Genomic DNA, 20,653 nt, shown 5'->3' on the forward strand with positions numbered 1-20,653 from the left:
GCGCCTCTGCGCTTTGCCGAACTGTGCTGCGCACACCGCGCTCGCGCCCGTCACCTCCCTGCACCCCGCGCGAGGTATCCCTTTTTCTCGCGCGGGCTTGCCCGGAACAGGGCGTTCCCGTCTCTGCGCTTCTCGCAGCAGTTCGGCTACTTCTCCGCGGGCCAGCAGGCAGCGCTTCGCCGCCCGTCCAAACAGCCTCGTCTCCCGTCGGACCGCTCTTTCCCTGCAGGTAATCCCTTCCTGCGGCGGTCGCTTTCTGAGGCGTGACGCTCTACGGCTAGCAGCCGCCGGCCCGCGTTACGTCAGCGCAGGGCGACCCGACTCTGCCGCTTTGCGCGCGGCTGAAGGGTTCGACCCGCTCTCCTCCTCATTCGCAAAGTCTTTCGAGGGATCTTCGGCGTTCCGTACAGAGCCGTCCTCTTTGCCGACACGGTCAAAACGAGTCGCCGGCCGCGCCATCCCCGGGCGCCGGCGCCTCTCTTGATATATGATCCGACCCTCAGACAGACGAACCCAAGGGAAGACCCAAGGGCGCAATGTGCGTTCGAAGAATCAGTGCTCAGTGTGTCCTGCAATTCACACCAAGTCTCGCAGCTGGCTGCGTTCTTCATCGACCCGAGAACCGAGTGATCCACCGCTTAGAGTCGTGCGTTTGGTTTGTTCAAATCCGTACAGTACAACCAGGGTTTTAGGCACCGGGCTTTTCCCCTGGTCTCCAGTCGCAGTTTCGACCGACGTCTTTCGCGCCTCGCAGCCGTCCGTTCGGCATGCTGCGCGTGCCTCAAAGCCAAAGCGAGCAAAGTCTCTCGAAGCTTTTGTGCGATAATGGCTTGCGCGTCACTAATAGGATGACGAGGCATTTGGCAACCACTAAGGCAGAAGTGCTGAGCCGACGTGTGACGCTCCAATTCCGGTCTTCATCAGAGGTGGGTCTTCTTGTGCCTTCTTGGGCACGCCCGCTCCGCCCGCACGGGCCTGACCGCAGAACACCTCGAAGCACCGGCGTTTGCTAGAAATATACATTCTTGGAGCTCTGTGCCACCGTCCTCACGCACCTTTCTGCGATCTGCAGCGACGCTACCCCCGGACTCCAGCAGCGGTTTTTTTTGTTGCTGTTCACACTCAACTGCTGTTCACATCTTTCAAGGCGAGTCATCACCGCCTACCGCTGCTGCACCCTTTTGTAGGGGAGGGGGTTTTCCCAACGCCCCCCGGTCCGGTCGCCCCCGGGTGCGCCATCGTGCTGCTCCCTACTCGACCATTTCGCCACATCATTGCTTCGCAAGGAGACAGGCACCGCCTAGCCGTGGCTACGCAGCGCGTACTTGGAACAAGCCGCAAAGCGGACGTTCATCAGTCTACTCCCGCAATAGGAGCCCACCGGCCACAGTGCCATGGACGGCGTTTCGGTAGCGCACCGACAGACTACTCGAAGGCTGGGAAGGACGAAGCAGCAAGAGAACCCGGCTGCCGCGAATGCGTTCAAAGTGCGGGATTATAATCCCTCGTCCTTTTCGGTCCCGGTGCCTCCTTTCGCGCCGTCGGCGCGGCGTCAGACTCCGCGCCCGCAGTGCGAGACCTTTCGCGCGCGGCCGTTCCCTGGGCCGCGCGCGTCCCGCCGCGTGCGCGTCCCGCAGAAGCGCAGTTTCCCAGCCAGCGAGCCGCGGTTCCTCTCGTACTTCGCAGCAGCCGCCGCCGTTCCCTTGGCAGCGGGCAGGCCTTTCCCTTGGCCCGCCTACCGACTCGTGGTCGCAACACGACAAAGCCAGCGAGCAGCGTTTCCTTTCGTACTTCGCAGCAGCCGCCGCCGTTCCCTTGGCAGCGGGCAGGCTTTTCCCTCGGCCTGCCTACCGGCTCTGTTTGCGCCTCTTCGACGGTTGTCGACAACCGAAAGCCCACCATGAGTGGTGCGTTACGCCGTTCAAACCTGCGGATACAGCCCGTCCGACTTTCCCTTGGTGACGGAGCTCCGCTGGGCGCAACATTTTGTGCAGAGAAGCGGCTTCAGAATCTCGCAACTCCGCGGTTGAGGCCTTCCCCCGCTTATAAGTGGGGGCGGCGCCGGGTGTGACAAGCACAATCCGGTAATGATCCTTCCGCAGGTTCACCTACGGAAACCTTGTTACGACTTTTACTTCCTCTAAATGATTAAGTTTGGTCATCTTTCCAACAGACCGGCGCAACCGAAAGGCCGCGCCGGACATCGGTCCGAAGACCTCACTAAATCATTCAATCGGTAGTAGCGACGGGCGGTGTGTACAAAGGGCAGGGACGTAATCAACGCGAGCTTATGACTCGCGCTTACTGGGAATTCCTCGTTCAAGGGGAACAATTGCAAGCCCCTATCCCAATCACGAAAGAAGTTCCACGGGTTACCCAGTCTTTTCAGACAGGGATAAAGACACGCTGCTTCCTTCAGTGTAGCGCGCGTGCGGCCCCGGACATCTAAGGGCATCACAGACCTGTTATTGCTCTGTTTCGTGCGGCTAGGAGCCGCTTGTCCCTCTAAGAAGGTTGTAAGGTGCTGGGAACCCCGCACCTATTTAATAGGCTAGAGTCTCGTTCGTTATCGGAATTAACCAGACAAATCGCTCCACCAACTAAGAACGGCCATGCACCACCATCCACCGAATCAAGAAAGAGCTCTCAATCTGTCAATCCTCCCAGTGTCCGGGCCGGGTAAGTTTTCCCGTGTTGAGTCAAATTAAGCCGCAGGCTCCACTCCTGGTGGTGCCCTTCCGTCAATTCCTTTAAGTTTCAGCTTTGCAACCATACTTCCCCCGGAACCCAAATACTTTGGTTTCCCGGAAGCTGCCCGCCGAGTCATTTGAGTAACTCAGGCGGATCGCTGGTTGGCATCGTTTATGGTCAGAACTAGGGCGGTATCTGATCGCCTTCGAACCTCTGACTTTCGTTCTTGATCAAAGAAAACATTCTTGGCAAATGCTTTCGCAGTAGTTCGTCTTGCGACGGTCCAAGAATTTCACCTCTAGCGCCGCAATACGAATGCCCCCGTCTGTCCCTCTTAATCATTACCCCGTATTCCAAAAACCAACAGAACAGAAACGGGGTCTTGTTCTATTATTCCATGCAAGTTTATTCAGGCGACTCGCCTGCGTTGAGCACTCTAATTTTTTCAAAGTAAAAGCGCAGGCCACCTCGAGACGCACCAATGAAGGGCACCAAGAGAGGACCGGCATGATGTTCAGTCCGAGCCGTCGCATCGGGTAGATGCACTACTCGTCTGGAACTGAGATCCAACTACGAGCTTTTTAACCGCAGCAGCTTTAGTATACGCTATTGGAGCTGGAATTACCGCGGCTGCTGGCACCAGACTTGCCCTCCAATTGATCCTCGTTAAAGGATTTAGACTGTACTCATTTCAATTACGGGGCCTCAAAAGAGTCCCGTATTGTTATTTTTCGTCACTACCTCCCCGTGCCGGGAGTGGGTAATTTGCGCGCCTGCTGCCTTCCTTGGATGTGGTAGCCGTTTCTCAGGCTCCCTCTCCGGAATCGAACCCTGATTCTCCGTTACCCGTAACAACCATGGTAGGCAAGTAACCTACCATCGAAAGTTTATAAGGCAGACACTTGAAAGAAACGTCGCCGGCTCATGGCCATGCGATCAGCACAAAGTTATCCAGAGTCACCACAGAGTACGGGCAGAGCCCGATGGGTCTTGGTCTAATAAAAGCGCCCGTCAGCCAAAGGCCTTCAGGCTCAATGCATGTATTAGCTCTAGAATTGCCACAGTTGTCCAAGTAGAAAGAAACGATCTAAGGAACCATAACTGATTTAATGAGCCATTCGCGGTTTCGCCTTATTTCGGCATGTACTTAGACATGCATGGCTTAATCTTTGAGACAAGCATATGATTACTGGCAGGATCAACCAGGTATGATGCATAGGCATTCCCTTTTCGCCCCAGAAGGGTGCCTCGTCGCCGCCGATAGGGCCGCCATAAACCCCCAGCGCGCGACGCATCTTTTTCGCGGCAGCTTGCACTGCCCGTGCATCGTTCGAGCTCGCTGCGGCATCCGACCCGTAGGTACGGCAATCGCCACGCGGCAAGAAAGCACGTGTGCCTTTAGGCAAAGCATTTGTAACGCGCCCACCAGTGCGCACATCGGCCTCTAGGGCCGCAGCATTAGGCAACTGGACGGCGCTTGCTGCGTAGCCGAGACGGCCAAGCCGCCAGACGACGGGACACGCCCGCGTCTTCGGCGCGCTCGCACGGAATCGAGTCCGGGTAGCACGGAACACACCTCGTAAAACGTGGAAACAGCGTCGTCCGACAACCAGCCCCTATCGCAGACGCGGATGAGGCTGCAGACGAATGCCGTGGGGTCCGAGGGACGGGGACACGCTGGGCACGAGGCCGCATATCAGACCCGGTCACGGCGCGCACACGCGGGCGCGCGCCGCCGACTGCTCCACTGGGACCCCCATATAATAGCAGCGATAAGTACCCAGACCTCCGTGGGTGAGTAAATCGCCGTACTCGTGCCACTTTCGCCGCAAGGGCCGCACAAATCGTGCGCGCTTTGCCGCGGCATCACAACGCCGCGCTTCCGCGGCGCCCCGCACGAGCCGTACTCGTGGACATAGCCGTCGAGCGAACCGCCGTACTCGAGGCGCGTTCGCCGCAAGAGCCGCTCAAAACGTGCGCGCTTTCCTGCGGCATCGCACAAAAGCGCTTCCCCGGCGCCCCGCACGAGTCGTACTCGTGGACATTGTCATCGGGCCAACCGCCGTACTCGAGGCGCGTTGGCGGCAAGAGCCCCTCAAATCGAGCGCGCTTTGCTGCGGCATCGCAAAAAAGCACTTCCGCGGCGCCCCGCACGAGCCGTACTCGTGGACATAGCCGTCGGGCGAGCCGCCGTACTCGAGGCGCGTTCGCCGCAAAACTCGCATAAATAATGCACAAACAAATGAAAATCACATCTGCCGAGGCCGCCTAAAGCCCGAATTCACCTCCCGGGCGTCGAGAGGTCCGTTTCGGACTTCGCTGACAAAGCGGACGCTTTACTGTTTCGCGTCTGCCTAGGCGGTATGCCCCCTTATATATATGCAGCGATAAGTACCCAGACCCCCGCGGGTCATAAGCGCGTCTACCGGAGTGGGCTTCAAACGAACGTAACTCTGCCTTCCGTTGCGCGAAAGGGACGGGAAAGGTCTCAAAATATTCGCCTTTCTCAGCCCCACACGCGGAACTAAAAATTGAGCGGCTGCGCCCACGGGAACGGCCGTGAACATTCGAAAAGGCGGCCCCTTGCGAACCTGGTCAATCACCCGCTGCTCCGGCTACAGTGGAAGCAGCGGGTCGAGGACGACTGCACAAGATGGGCGGCAGCGCGGCCGACACGTGGCGTGAATTTCGTCTCGTTCCGCCAGGTAAAAGTGCCTTTAAAAATTCGAAGACCATTTACCGCGTCCGCCGGGGAGGCAACCGCGTCTGCCTAGGCGGGACCGCGTCTGCCTAGGCGAGCTTCAAACGAGCGTAACTCTCACTTGCGTTGCGCGAAAGGGACGGGAAAGGTCTCAAAATGTTCGCCTTTCTCAGCCCCACACGCGGATCTAAAAATGGAGCGGATTCGCCCACGGGAACGGCCGCGAAGATTAGAAAAGGCGGCTCCTTGCGATACTGGTCAATCGCCCGCTGCTCCGGCTGCAGTGGAAGCAGCGGGTCGGCGATGACTGCACAAGATGCGCGCCGGCGCGGCCGAACCGTGGCGTAAATTTCGTCGCGCTCCGCCAGTTCAAAGAGCCTTTAAAAATTCGAAGACCGTTTACCGCGTCCGCCGGGGAGGCAACCGCGTCTGCCTAGGCGGGACCGCGTCTGCCTAGGCGAGCTTCAAACGAGCGTAACTCTCACTTGCGTTGCGCGAAAGGGACGAGAAAGGTCTCAAAATGTTCGCCTTTCTCAGCCCAACGCGCGGAACTAAAAATGGAGCGGATTCGCCCACGGGAACGGCCGCGAAGATTAGAAAAGGCGGCCCCTTGCGAGCCTGGTCAATCACCCGCTGCTCCGGCTACAGTGCAAGCAGCGAGTCCGCGATGACAGCACAAGATGCGCGCCGGCGCGGCCGAACCGTGGCGTAAATTTGGTCGCGCTCCGCCAGTTCAAAGTGCCTTTAAAAACTCGAAGACCATTTACCGCGTCCGCCGGGGAGGCAACCGCGTCTGCCTAGGCGGGACCGCGTCTGCCTAGGCGAGCTTCAAACGAGCGTAACTCTCACTTGCGTTGCGCGAAAGGGACGGGAAAGGTCTCAAAATGTTCGCCTTTCTCAGCCCCACACGCGGATCTAAAAACAGAGCGGATTCGCCCACGGGAACGGCCGCGAAGATTAGAAAAGGCGGCCCCTTGCGAGACTGCTCAATCGCCCGCTGCTCCGGCTACAGTGCAAGCAGCGGGTCGGCGATGACTGCACAAGATGCGCGCCGGCGCGGCCGAACCGTGGCGTAAATTTCGTCGCGCTCCGCCAGTTCAAAGAGCCTTTAAAAATTCGAAGACCATTTACCGCGTCTGCCTAGGCGGGACCGCGTCTGCCTAGGCGAGCTTCAAACGAGCGTAACTCTCACTTGCTTTGCGCGAAACGGACGGGAAAGGTCTCAAAATGTTCGCCTTTCTCAGCCCAACGCGCGCAACTAAAAATTGAGCGGCTGCGCTCAAGGCAACGGCCGCGAGAATTCGAAAAGGCGGCCCCTTGCGATACTGGTCAATCGCCCGCTGCTCCGGCTGCAGTGGAAGCAGCGGGTCGGCGATGACTGCACAAGATGCGCGCCGGCTCGGCCGAACCGTGGCGTAAATTTCGTCGCGCTCCGCCAGTTCAAAGTGCCTTTAAAAATTCGAAGACCGTTTACCGCGTCCGCCGGGGAGGCAACCGCGTCTGCCTAGGCGGGACCGCGTCTGCCTAGGCGAGCTTCAAACGAGCGTAACTCTCACTTGCGTTGCGCGAAAGGGACGAGAAAGGTCTCAAAATGTTCGCCTTTCTCAGCGCAACGCGCGGAACTAAAAATGGAGCGGATTCGCCCACGGTACCGGCCGCGAAGATTAGAAAAGGCGGCCCCTTGCGAGCCTGGTCAATCACCCGCTGCTCCGGCTACAGTGCAAGCAGCGAGTCCGCGATGACAGCACAAGATGCGCGCCGGCGCGGCCGAACCGTGGCGTAAATTTGGTCGCGCTCCGCCAGTTCAAAGTGCCTTTAAAAACTCGAAGACCATTTACCGCGTCCGCCGCGGAGGCAACCGCGTCTGCCTAGGCGGGACCGCGTCTGCCTAGGCGAGCTTCAAACGAGCGTAACTCTCACTTGCGTTGCGCGAAAGGGACGGGAAAGGTCTCAAAATGTTCGCCTTTCTCAGCCCCACACGCGGATCTAAAAACGGAGCGGATTCGCCCACGGGAACGGCCGCGAAGATTAGAAAAGGCGGCCCCTTGCGAGACTGCTCAATCGCCCGCTGCTCCGGCTACAGTGCAAGCAGCGGGTCGGCGATGACTGCACAAGATGCGCGCCTGCGCGGCCGAACCGTGGCGTAAATTTCGTCGCGCTCCGCCAGTTCAAAGTGCCTTTAAAAATTCGAAGACCATTTACCGCGTCTGCCTAGGCGGGACCGCGTCTGCCTAGGCGAGCTTCAAACGAGCGTAACTCTCACTTGCGTTGCGCGAAAGGGACGAGAAAGGTCTCAAAATGTTCGCCTTTCTGAGCCCAACGCGCGGAACTAATGATGGAGCGGATTCGCCCACGGTAACGGCCGCGAAGATTAGAAAAGGCGGCCCCTTGCCAGCCTGGTCAATCACCTCCTGCTCCGGCTACAGTGCAAGCAGCGAGTCCGCGATAACTGCACAAGATGCGCGCCGGCGCGGCCGAACCGTGGCGTAAATTTCGTCGCGCTCCGCCAGTTCAAAGTGCCTTTAAAAATTCGAAGACCATTTACCGCGTCTGCCTAGACGGGACCGCGTCTGCCTAGGCGAGCTTCAAACGAGCGTAACTCTCACATGCGTTGCGCGAAAGGGACGAGAAAGGTCTCAAAACGTTCGCCTTTCTGAGCCCAACGCGCGGAACTAATGATGGAGCGGATTCGCCCACGGGAACGGCCGCGAAGATTAGAAAAGGCGGCCCCTTGCGAGACTGCTCAATCGCCCGCTGCTCCGGCTACAGTGCAAGCAGCGGGTCTGCGATGACTGCACAAGATGCGCGCCGGCGCGGCCGAACCGTGGCGTAAATTTCGTCGAGCTCCGCCAGTTCAAAGTGCCTTTAAAAATTCGAAGACCGTTTACCGCGTCCGCCGGGGAGGCAACCGCGTCTGCCTAGGCGGGACCGCGTCTGCCTAGGCGAGCTTCAGTTTAGATACCTTCCCGACCATGTTGTTAATGATAGCAACTGTCAGGCTTTTAGGGCTCCGCTCTCTGATTATCGCAGCAAAATCTTGTCCCGTTGTCTCGAAAAAGTTCTGTGCGGCTTATGGGATGTTTAGTCATGTCTTATGTTATGTGTATACTTGCAGTAATTTTTGACAAATCATCGCTCGAAGTCGCACGAAGAAGGCACAAAGCCCTGTTAGCCGCGACCCGACTTTTCCTTTTCTTGCACGCCAACAAAGGGAGCACGGAGGGCAGCCGCACAGTCAGCCCGCCTTGAACACGCTGGGTGAGAAAATAAAAAATAAACGCAATGCGGCTGGTTTCTTGACACACAGGCTGAGGACACGTGGTTTCCGAAGCTTCCACCAATTACGTGGCCGCAGAAAGGTCTTGCTCCACATGGCAGTGGAACAACAGCGACCTGATGCGATCAAAGTTTTTTTTTTTTTTACCCGGTGCTGAGGCTTAGTGTTCGCCTAGGTCCGTCTGTATGTCTGGAGTTTTCTTGACCTTAAACAAAATTAACTAAACGAAAATACCTTACGGACCGAGTGGGTTGCGAATCCGGACGGCGCGTATAGATTAGTTTTGCTGGCCACTGCATCAGACCACTGCATCACTTCCTTTTGTTCTATGTACATGAACCGTGTTCAAACCATATGGAAAACAGTAGCAGATCGACATGACACGTAATACGACACACCTCAGCAGCACAGCACTCGCTCTTACATCACCGCAGCCGAACATCCCGTGCCCTTAACTACCCGTCTCTCGCGCTGTGCTTTGGGTATCTTCTGCATCAACTTGCAGCCGTGATCAGTGGATTCGAATATCGAAACCGCAGTGCTAACACATCTAATTCGCATTTGCCGTAGCCACGACAAATGGACCAACATTTCTTTTTGTGCCACTCTTTGTGCCTTGCACTGCTCTCTTCGCAAAGCTGGTGGCAGTCCTGCGTAACCAGGACGTCAGAGAATGCAACTGATTCTCTCCAAAAACTCTGATGGGATTTTTGGGAAATGTTTGACCGCTTCAGTCAGGAGTGGCACATTAGCAGCTGTAAGTTTTTTTTTTTTTTTTTTTACGTGAGCCGGCAAGGATGCGTTAATGCATGAGGCCTTTCAGGACCGGTTTGGCAGACGCGCCAGCTTTGTCGGTCTTCAGCGTCGGAAGTAAAAAAAACAGCGCACTTTAGAAGAATTCGCGGCCTGCGGTCCCCGGCTCGAGGAGAAGTAAAAGGGGAAAAAGAGAAAGGCGCACACAAAGGTACAGCAGGAGACAGCACCCTCTCCCTACTGCCCTTTGCTCTCTCCTCCCCCTTACCCCCGCAACCGGTCACCTACGTACCTCTTGAAAATAACGCCCATTTCTCCCTGTGTTCGTCATCCATTTAATTCTGCGAATCGTGTGTCGCGTTGTCATAGCCTTTCTGAGAGGAACATATTGTCAAAGAGTTGTGTCGGAAGGGTAGCGTGAAATTCAAGCAAGTTTAGGTTGAAAGTGATGCCCAATTCTTCCTTATTTATTAAGGCGGAAGCCTTTAATGTCTCATCGTTGTAAGCAGCAGTTGTCGACAGAAAATGTCACGCTTTTCAATTGGTGGAAACGGTGGTGACGTCACAGTGCGCGAATTTCAAACGGCGCCAATTGCACTTTCGCTAGTAACCATACAACCAATTGAAGGGATCGTATAGTGATGCTCCAAGTAAGTGGGACTGAGCTTAGTTAATTACTTAATTACCCAATTAGCCTTACTAGTCAGGCCATATAAATAAATAAAATTGATTAAGAAATTGATCGAGCTCAGGAATCGAACCCCGGTCTTCGGCGTGAGAGACGAGCACGCTATCCACTCCGCCATGCCAGCTCGATGGTTCGGAATGAACAAAGGCGCGTCTGTGAATACGGTGTCTTCACTCACTCTCATCCTCCTCCATTCCCTTCCGGCGAGGTTTAGGTGTCCACCGACAAATGAGAGACAGATACATTTCCTTTCCTCAAAAACCAATTTACCGACGAGCGAGGGGTAGAACCGAATGGGCGATGGCGTTCTATGGACTCCTTGGCAGCGTTGCAAGACGCTGTCGCGTTCCACTCTTAGGGGCGAAGCTTAACATCTTAACCACACATCAGTGACCACACTTTAGGTCAAATAAGTGCCCCCCTGAATTTTGACGGGTGTCCACCGAGATACGTGAGACAGTTACTGCATAATTTCCTTTCCTCAAATACAATTTTCATTTTCTTCATTACGGCTCCTCTTTATCTATCTTCTTTCACTCCCACCTCCCTTCCTCTACGGTGCGGTTCAGGTGTCCACCGAGATGACAGAGAATTACTGCGCCATTTCCTTTCCTCAAAAAGCGTTGCGTTCAAAGGGCAAGGCATCGCGCCGAACAGGTGGTGGCGTTTCATGGACTCCCTGGCAGCGCTACATCGCGCTGTCGCGTTCCACTCCTAAAGGCGAAGCTTAAGCGTTATTAATTAGCAGTTAATTAGTATTCAGGCATTAATTAGTATTTAGCAATTAATTACTGATTTGCCATCACTTAGTAATTAGTACTCAAATATATGTGACGCCACCAGTGCCACAGAAACAGCTAAGGTGGTGCGGAAAACGCTTCCGCCTCTACCCTCTTTAGACAGTCAAAGTGCACCCTGAATTTTTTTAAAATCAGCGATAGCAGTGCTTTTAGCATGCGGTTCGCGGGCGGTTCGGTTGTTCGATTCCCAGTGCCCCCCGAATACCTATCGCTTTCCAATGCATACAAATTTGTTTTTGTGGTTTCTCTGAGGTGAATTGACTCGAAAAATGTCTTTCACCTAACCTTATGTAGAAGAAAACACTGTTCCATGGCGCTCTTTGGTGCAAGGCGGCCCTTGCACCATTAAAACTTGTCAACAAAAGAAAACATCCTTATGGGAAAAAACGCAACGAAAACAATTCTACGCGTAGGCTAAGTACACGCCAGGAGCAAAAACGCGTATGCAATCTGTACGTAAAAGGCGTCAGCAAAACCTTGGCCAGCATTCGCGGAAAGGAAGCGGTGGAAACTGGGTACCAGCCGGACATCATTATCAGGTGCCTCCTCCCCTGTCCCGAAGACCCATCGTCCTACAGAAAAGATGCAAGGCGTGGTACGCAAAAACCCTGCTCGAGTGCATGGTGTCTAGAGCGGCGTTTACTTGAAGGGGTTTAGTTGAGGAATTCAGTTGAAAACCGGTTACTGGTTTCATATAAACACCGCACAGTCGGTTCCGGGAGTCGAGGAAGTGAGTCCAGTCAACTCCGCTGCAGGGGGGGGGGGGGTTGACTCGCTCAATCCCAACGGAAGATAGCACGTAAACCGGATACAGACGAAGAGTCGGTTTAGCGGGAGTGGAGATCATAAATTACGATCCTGTTTTTACGCTTGCGCCATCGCGCCTGCGAGACAGCGGTGCCGTTCCGCAATCTTGGAGGCTGCCACTGCCCTCACCCGCTGCGCTGCTCGACGCTTGGTGTCGCTGCAGTTGAACCGGTCTCGACTCGCTAAAATCTAGTTCATGTAAACACGCAATCGTCGAGTCGGGCTGACCTTACACAACTTGACCCCCCGATTCGATCTACCGCAGTCCGGTTCATGTAAACGAGGCTTAGGCTGGGGACACCAACAATATGACGGAAAGAGTGAAGCAGCACAAAGCTTATGTCAAGCAAATGAACAGAAGTGCAGTGGCCGTACTTCCCAGCCATGCCACCACAGGGGTGACTTTGACGGCACTATTGTGGTGGAAACCGAACCAAACTGCGCAGAAGCATTCTACTTGAGTCATGACGGAGGAGAATGTTGAATGTTTTCTGGGAACCACTCCCTTTTCCTACATCCACGGTTTAAGCTCCGTGACCCTGCGGTCGACCTTATGTGGGTTTAAAAAAGGCTCCGCAACGCGCCCGCAGTCGCACCTTCAAGAATTAGTAGTAATCGTTTACTGACAAAAAAATACAAAAAGGAAGCACGAGAGCTGCAGCCGGTGGAATTCACGGAATTCAGAACCGGCGGAAGTCACAGGGAGAGGATAGCGAGGAAAAGTACGGAGGAAAGCGACCGGCAGAAAAGACGGGGGAGCTTTGTACACAATTCACAAAATACAAAAAAGTATCAAGTTCGCGCCGCTCGCAAGCTAGTGCCTAAGCTTTGTTGTACACATTTACAACGCGCGTAAATTAACTGCATATTCTAGGCCGCGTGCACGTAGCGTCCTGTCGCTAATGGACAGCGCGAGCGGCGCATTGCGCAAGTGGCCCGGATGGAGCGCCCAGCTGCCGCCTTAAAGCAGAAACAGAGCCGGCTTTGAAACGTCGTGTTATCCTACAAGAACTTATTTGGCTGGCGTTTACTTCTCAAATAAATGCAAATTATAGTCATAAAATTTTAATTGGATTTGCCTCTGGGTTGCAGCTTTGGGAAAAGGCGTAGCTTCCTGCGCAGCAAATGGCAGATTTGTCAGAATAGCTCACAACATGCCGTTCTATGAACTCTTCTTCGTTATCGCTTCATAGTTTGCACACACTTTTGACATGAACGCGGAAATTAGCAGCGATTACGGCAATGGCAAAGCCCTTAGCGACGGCGAATGATCGAATAACTGGAGGCACTTTAACAACCTAGAAGAAATGCTGTGAATTACCACACTACGAATTGTTACACTGGACAAATTGCCTAATGCGCACAATCAGTTAGTGAAACAGGCACGAAACGGAGCACCAGGTTTCTTGCATAGAGTCCTGCAGTACTTGCAACGTACAAGCTTATGGGCATCTATATATGTACAGATGACAGGAGTACAGCAAGAAGCCAAACGAATTCGGCTTGATTGGGCTTGTACCCTTACAGAAATAGCTTTATATTCAATAAAGAGACTACAGAGGCACACTGATTTCAACGCATCCCTGCTGCATTTTGACCGCATCGCCTAAACTTTCGAAGAGCTGAACGCTATTGAGCTTTAAGATGTAGCGATTAATGCGCTAATACCTAAGTTTCGTGGCTTTGTATAGTTAATGCGCACGCATTTCCACTATCACTCATCCTCAAGTAGCCACTGTATGCGTTTGCCATAGTAAATGTGTCTGTAAAGCTCCGGAGTTTGCTTATAATCCTCTATAATACCCATACATGGCGAGCACTTTCTTGTAGCGGCCCATGTTTGTGTGCCTACATCCGATGGGGACACTTTTGATAAAAGCGCGCATTCAAACGGCATGACTTGATCTCCCTAAAGCAAGCAAAAAAAGCGTAGACGTGCGCCTAGCCAAACGCACCGAGAGAGGGCGCCACACGTTTCTTGCCGGAGCTGAGGATGCTTGATGAATAGAAAAATAGCCAGGGAAAAAAATTGCCTTTTTCAAATGTAAAATACTTTACATCTATTAAAAGATGGGACATTTCGCTACCTAAAGCTCCTAGAGCAGTCCGATATATTGTAAATCATGGCAGCGGTGAGTGATCAAATGAGGACAAGTGGGGTTTTTTTCGCGACCTCGTCATAGGCATCATGCGACCATATCTCATCGCGCAGGGTAAACGCAATATTTAAGCCACAGTGATGAAACTTTATTAAAAGAAACTTTATGAGGTATTTAACCCCTCAGGGTCAGAGCTCGCTTGTAACTTATGCGTGACGAGATATTGATTTTTTTATTTTTCATCGCCATTCAGTTACGCGCCGCCGCGCCGCCGGCTGTCGCGAGATGGCGCGACCGGTTTTCCGAGGCGCATGGGCCGGAATCCTGGGGATGCTGGCGGATATGATTTATATACACGTGGATGTGGGACACAAAACATGGCACCAGGTACTCCTATACTTTACCTTCGCGAATAAAACCGCGGTTCAGAGAACAGCGCGCTTTACCCCGTTCCGCATTTTTACAGAAGGGCGGATGACATCGAACCGTTGCTTCTGCCCAAGCAGCACAGGAACACGGCCCAATAATGGAAATGGATGGCTTCAGAAAGGTCCTCTGTAGCACCGGCCTTTGCCACTATGCTTCCAATATTGGCCTGATTACCTGTGCTGCCTTGGTGTGCGCTGATGGCGACATCACACTAGATGCAGGCAGCTTCGCCGTAAAAGTCATCAAGCCCGTCAGCTCGCTCGATTCCGCATGAAGCCGCAGGAATACACGGGCTCCCGATATTACAACCTCCGACTTAGGGAAGTCAACAGAGCGCCTATTATCAACTGAGCGCGAATGGGTGTGGCCCCTGTAAGCCAAAAAGGGTTGTTAGAAACACAGCTGCTCCGCTCTTAGGTTTGGTTTATTTTGGTTTAACGCCGTAGTGAAGGGCTGCGGAAATTTCGACCACCTCGGGTTCTTTAACGTGCACTGACATCGCACAGTACACGATTCTCTAGAATTTCGCCTCCATAGAAATTCAGCCACCGCGGCCGGCATCGAACCCGAGTCTTTCGGGGCCAGCAGCCAAGCGCCGTAACCACTGAGCCACCGTGGAGGGGCGCTCCGCTATTAGGACCGTATAAAGTCTTCCGCCGCGCCTCGAAGTCGTGGCCTAGAGGCTCGTCGTCCGCCTCGGCTGCGGGAGGTGGTTGGTTCGAAACCCACCGCCGGACACCCACCGGTAAAAATGGGTACAAGCCACACCCGGGCAGGCGCCCGGCATCTTCAGGGGTTGTGCGCTTGGAAGAGGCTCCGCAAACCCCGCTGTGTCCCTTCGGGGGCAAAACCAGTTTCGAACACCATCAGCCTGCAAAGGTGATTCGTGATTCAGTTCAGTCTTTACAGTTTCGACGGAGTTTGAAGAGTTCGATGAAGTTTAAACGAGTTCGCTCTAACGTGAGCTCAGTGGCACTGCGCCAACTTGAGAAATTGAAAAGCTGCGCCTTTTTTATGACTTCTGCTGATCCGGCTGCGGTGAGCCAGCGGAATAGTGCGAGAGTTGGGTGTTCTATGGGTAGAACTGCAGGACGGTGTGTGTGTACAACACCGCGGCGCTGAGGGAGGTTTTCCCTGCGGAGGGATTTTCTTTCTCCTCACGTAGAGTGAAAGGCCGCGGCGCTGGGGCGCGCGTGCGCCCAGTGCCAGCGTTAGGGCTTTGCTCGCGTTCGAACCGCGTTGGCCGACGGGTACCTACCACCTTTAGCAGGCTGCGAGGTTGTTCGAAACTGGGCTTGGCCCGCAAGGGGCACAGCGGGGTTTACCTAGCTTCTGCCAAGCGTACACCCCTAAAGGAATCCGAGCGCCAGGCCGGGGGACGCTTGTACCCATTTAACGGTGGGTGTCCGGCGGTGGGTTTCGAACCACCCACCTCCCGCAGCCGAGACGGGCGCTCAAACCACTAAGCCACGAGCACTGGGCCACGAGCACTGGGCCACGGCAACGCGAATTTTAAAGTCGTTCCTAATGGAAGTGCGGCCAACGGCGGCTACGAACTGATACTGTTCCTTTCGGTGGCTTGAAATCGCAGCTCCCGCGTGACTGCAGTGCTTTTCACTCTGTATTTTAATCTACGCTCTCGTTCTGTGCATGATATTCTTAACTTTTTTCTCGGTTTCCTGTCCTTATCGACTGTATTTATCAACTTTCCTTTGTGCTTTTCCTGTCGACATTTCGTTTTTTGCTTTTCTATTCATTTTTAGATACTCTGCTTCGCATCAACTTGATGCTTTCGTTTTACGGTGGAGGGACTAATGCCACTCGCCTCACAAGCGCTACCTCCGCGCTGATTCAAGAAGAGGACTAAGAGGACACAGTCGCATTTATTTATTTATTTATTTCATAAATACTGCCGACTGCCCTTTGGCGGTCAAGGCAGGAGTGCACAAAGAGAAAAAAAATAAAAAAAAATAAAAAGTAGTAACAACCAAATAACAGCAACAAAGGGCGATTACAGTACGAGAACAAAATTCAATAAGACCAACGGGAAGCAAAAAAGTACAGGCAAATCATCCGACGTCAAACAGACTAAGTTAACAGAATAAAAACAAGGAAATCGAAATACACTGTGTACTAGACGCGCTACTGCGATACATGAGCCGAAACAGCAGACAAGAAAGATTCTGAAGATACCAGGTTGGTGATATCGCTTGGCAGTCGGTTCCATTCGGAAATGGTGCGTGGAAAGAAGGAACAAGAATATGCTTTTGTTCGGCATCGTGGCATCAAGATAGTCCGTTCGTGTTTGTTACGGGTGGGGCGTGTTGTGTTGTTTTGCATGTAACTCTGAAAATTCAGTTTTGTTTTATTATGTATGATATTGAACAACATTTTTAGTCGGTGCTGCTTTCGACGGGATTCAAGCGTGGGAAGCCCAGATCTGTTGAGCAAATCAGATACCGAGACCTGCCGACCATAAGCGTGGTAAATAAACCGGAGTGCTTTCCTCTGGACGCCTTCAAGAATTTTATATATCCGTTTTTGTGTGCGGATCCCATACGGCGTCGGCGTATTCGAGCACTGGACGCACAAGTGATGTGTATGCTGTCAGTTTTGATTTGCTCGTGCAATGCTTTAGGCGGTGCTTTAAAAACCGAAGTTTTTTGGACGCTGCTGAGACAATGGACTGGATGTGTACGCTCCAGTTCAGGTTGGATGTCATGGTTACCCCAAGATATTTCGCCTGAGTCACTGAGTTGATCGGAAGGCCATTGATTTTGTATGTGCATTGGAGCGGTTGTTTCTTTCGTGTTACTGTCATTTTTCCGCATTTTGAACTGTTTATACCCATTTGCCAAGTACAACACCAGCTGGACACTGCTGTTAAGTAGTCGGTTAGGAGTGCCTGGGCTTCAACTGATGTGATACTATGGTATATAACACAGTCGTCGGCGAAGAACCGACAGCGTATGCGTGAGTTGAAGGACAGGTCATTCGAATAAATAAGGAAGAGAAGCGGCCCAAGGACTGAGCCCTGGGGAACTCCTGAAAGTACTGGCGCTTATGTGGAATGAGATTCAGATATCTGAACAAACTGATGCCGCTGTGTAAGGTAGGAATCCAACCATTGTACTACTTGCCGATTATTTAACCACCACCTTATTTTTAACAAAAGATTGCCATGCGATACCCGGTCAAACGCTTTTTCGAAATCAATGAAAATTAAATCTACCTGTCCATTATTGTCTAGCAACATCATAATTTCATTTGTAATATGAATAAGCTGCGTCACTGTCGACAAGCCTTGCCGAAACCCGTGCTGGCTTTCAATAAAAAAACCGCTTCCCTCTAAGAATGAACTTACGTGCTTGAAAATAAAATGTTCTAATAACTTACTGGACGTACATAACAAAGAAATTGGCCTGTAATTCTTCACGCAAAACTTGTCTCCTGATTTGTGAATGGGTATCACCTTTGCTGTTTTCCAATCGTTTGGAATTTCTCCTGTCCTGAGAATTTCAGTAAAAATAATGAAAAGGTATTTAGCGCACCACTCAGCATATCTGTACAGAAAAGCGTTAGGGATATCGTCTGGTCCAGAGGATTTTTTTGTGTTCAACTCCAATAGAGCCGAAACAATACCCTTCTCGTTAATAATTAGGTCTGGCAGATTGAAATGGCTAGTTCGAGATTCGGAGACTGAGTTGCTGTTACTCAGGAATACAGAAGAAAAGTGCTCATTGAAGGCAGTCGCTAAGCAGAGGGAGTCGGTAACAACTGTGTTGTTAAGGAGAAGTTTGTTAACCGGGTCTTTTTTCTGTGACAGATGCCTCCAGAACTTTTGGGGGTGAGTTTTTAGAAAATTGTGCATCTTGACATTAAAAAAGTGGCACCGTGAAGATTTCATTTTTGAACGCAGTTCAGCCCGAAGAGCCGGCAAAGCACCACCAACTTTATTGGAGGCGGTTGGGATGGGCTACGTTTTTATGAATCAACTCGGCCGCTCAGAGGTTTCCGTCTAAGTCTGCGGCCGCCATTCTTCTGGTTAGTCACAATATTGATGGTCTCGCTTTTGCAATCGTGCCATAGAATGCGCTCGCTTCCACCCACAAGTTGGCATATATTGAACGTATGGGCTTCTATATGAAATGAACGCTACCAGTATATACATGGGGAACCTGCGCTGAAGTTTTCCGCGTCGATTGCAACGCCATAGCAAACACCCAGCGAGAGCAGCAAGCATATTTCGTGGCACTCGGTGAGCTATCTGAGCTGCGCCGAGAGAAGCTAGGCAATAAATGATAGCTGCTGAACGCGGGCCTCAAATCTTTAAGAGTGTACTCTCACGTTTGTAGCCGTGCAAGCGGCTGACAGCGCAGTTTTTAGTCGGCAAGTAGAACAACTCTAGTGCCACCTGTGCCGTGGTAGATTCTCCACTTTTATCTTACCGTCCCTGAAATTAGCTGTCAGAATGACTTGGTTTAGAGACGGCGACGTGTGCGTCCATCGATAAAGTGAGTAAGGCACCCGCATTGAAGAATGGCATTGGCCTCCAGCTGCCCTCGTGAACACGTGCCGTTTGTTCCTCTCTGCTAGACCACTCGATAAGATTATTTTTGTGCCCCGCCGACCCAAGAATAATCCCGTGAAAGGGCAGGTACTTAGCCAGTCAGCATTAAAGAACGAAGAGTTATGTGGACAACCAGCTAGTACCTTGTTATAGAGACGCTGGTAAGCCCTTAACGCATATGCTTCTAAAAAATGCGGCACATGACTTCATATTATCTGCTAAATTTATTGTACCCATTTTTTTTTCATTTCGGGCGCGTTGGACAGTGCTCCTTCTGAGATAAGTACTTCCGCATCTTTCATAAAATCTATGCAGGATGACAAACCATAGAAAGATAGAGTGCCTCTGAGTGATGCCTTGAGTACATTGCGCCCGGCAGAGGGCTTGACGCCTGTCATTAGATGAAACCACCCCTAAATACGGGCTCAATAGAATGAGATGTATCAGCAGCAGCACTCAGAAGTGCAGTTTTAAGCCGCACATCTACTTGTGGGCAACGGAAACAGCTGTGCTAGGGAAGTGATTGCGTTTGTTAACTTATCGAGAGGGGTGTGCACTCCCTTACGTAGACGAACGCCGGCTAACCATCGCCGCATCAGTACTACAACTCGGCTCCTCAATGGCGGATATACAGATGTTAAACCTGCAATTTCGGCTGCGTAGGTTCAGTGCAGCGGAACTGTTGCGCTTGGACGAAGAAAACTTGCCGTGGTTGCCGCGACTTCAAGAACTGCCGCCATCCGATGTTCACGGTGCATTATGCGAAGCTGTCCGAGCTGCGGAGAGCGACGAATAGTTTTTTGTTCTCGTTAACCGTATTACTATGACTCTGCTTTCGCTTCGTCGTGTTGACGATAATTTTGCTGTGCATTAAAGACGCATTCTGTACTTATAAACTTCGTTCCTCCCTTCAGCATGTGGTTGCACGACAGTGATATTTTACTGGTACCTTGCCTTCAGTGATAAAGTTGAGTGCTTGCGTCGGCGCTCCTTGCACTGTCATGGTTGCTCATGCCACTGGGTTCTTGGCGTATTGGATTGTATATAGTATGGGCCGTTTGAAAATGAAAATTTATTTGGTAGTTGAGCCCTGGTACTACGTTCTTGTGTCGCTCTTTCGTTTTTGTTCGTTCGCGCTGACGCTTTCCCCGATTGTACAGAGCTGGGCGAGTTCGGCTCGTCTGTGTCTTCTTCCTTTGTACTCATCCCTTTGTTGAGCTGAATTTTCCAAGGTATCCAAACGCTATGCGAAGAAATTCGGAACGCCCCGAGGCGCCCTCAGCAGAGGCGAGCGCTTGGAAAGAGCCGGCCGAATGTAGTAAAAGTGCCTGGTTTCAGCCGGTCGCCTGTGCTGCGTGCCTCTTAGCGCACAGAGCGCTCTGAAACGAACAGCATCAGATACTAACAGCCTCTCTAATAAACGAACAAGCAAAATGTTTACTGTGAGATTCACTGCAAACGCTGAGCATCCTGCATGCAGTTAACATCACGTGGATCGCTCTGAACATTCCAAACAATGCGATAACTGCAGAAAACAACCGCCGGCCGTGCGCAGCTTAAGGAACATACTTAGAGATGACGGTTACCCAGTCGTGCGCTTCGTACGCATGCTGCCACTCTCGTGGAGTTTGGCGACTCGTTCTATGATAGCGCACTGATCTACTGAGCGAACAGTCGTAGCTCGAGTGATATAAAAATAACATGGAGTACAGTTTCTTGCTCTCTGCAAAGTGTTGAGACCGCCGATAATTTTTTGCCTCACTGTCTAATGTCAGGTGCGTGATCACAGCCTGAAAAAAAAAATCTCGAGACACCCCACTACAAAGCAATGGGTTGGC

At 52.3% G+C, this 20,653-nt stretch overlaps 2 non-coding genes across 2 annotated transcripts; both read right to left on the reverse strand.

The window, feature by feature from the left end:
- Positions 1 to 493: 493 nt before the first annotated feature.
- On the reverse strand, positions 494 to 646 carry LOC149326479 (5.8S ribosomal RNA). The gene has a single exon (XR_016286617.1). It is a non-coding gene; the product is annotated as a 5.8S ribosomal RNA (ribosomal RNA).
- A 1,439-nt stretch (positions 647 to 2,085) lies between these two features.
- On the reverse strand, positions 2,086 to 3,900 carry LOC149326480 (small subunit ribosomal RNA). The gene has a single exon (XR_016286614.1). It is a non-coding gene; the product is annotated as a small subunit ribosomal RNA (ribosomal RNA).
- Positions 3,901 to 20,653: the final 16,753 nt, after the last annotated feature.

Source organism: Amblyomma mixtum, chromosome 10, assembly GCF_055824585.1.
Source record: "Amblyomma mixtum isolate Tamu chromosome 10, ASM5582458v1, whole genome shotgun sequence".
Classification (NCBI taxonomy): domain Eukaryota; kingdom Metazoa; phylum Arthropoda; class Arachnida; order Ixodida; family Ixodidae; genus Amblyomma; species Amblyomma mixtum.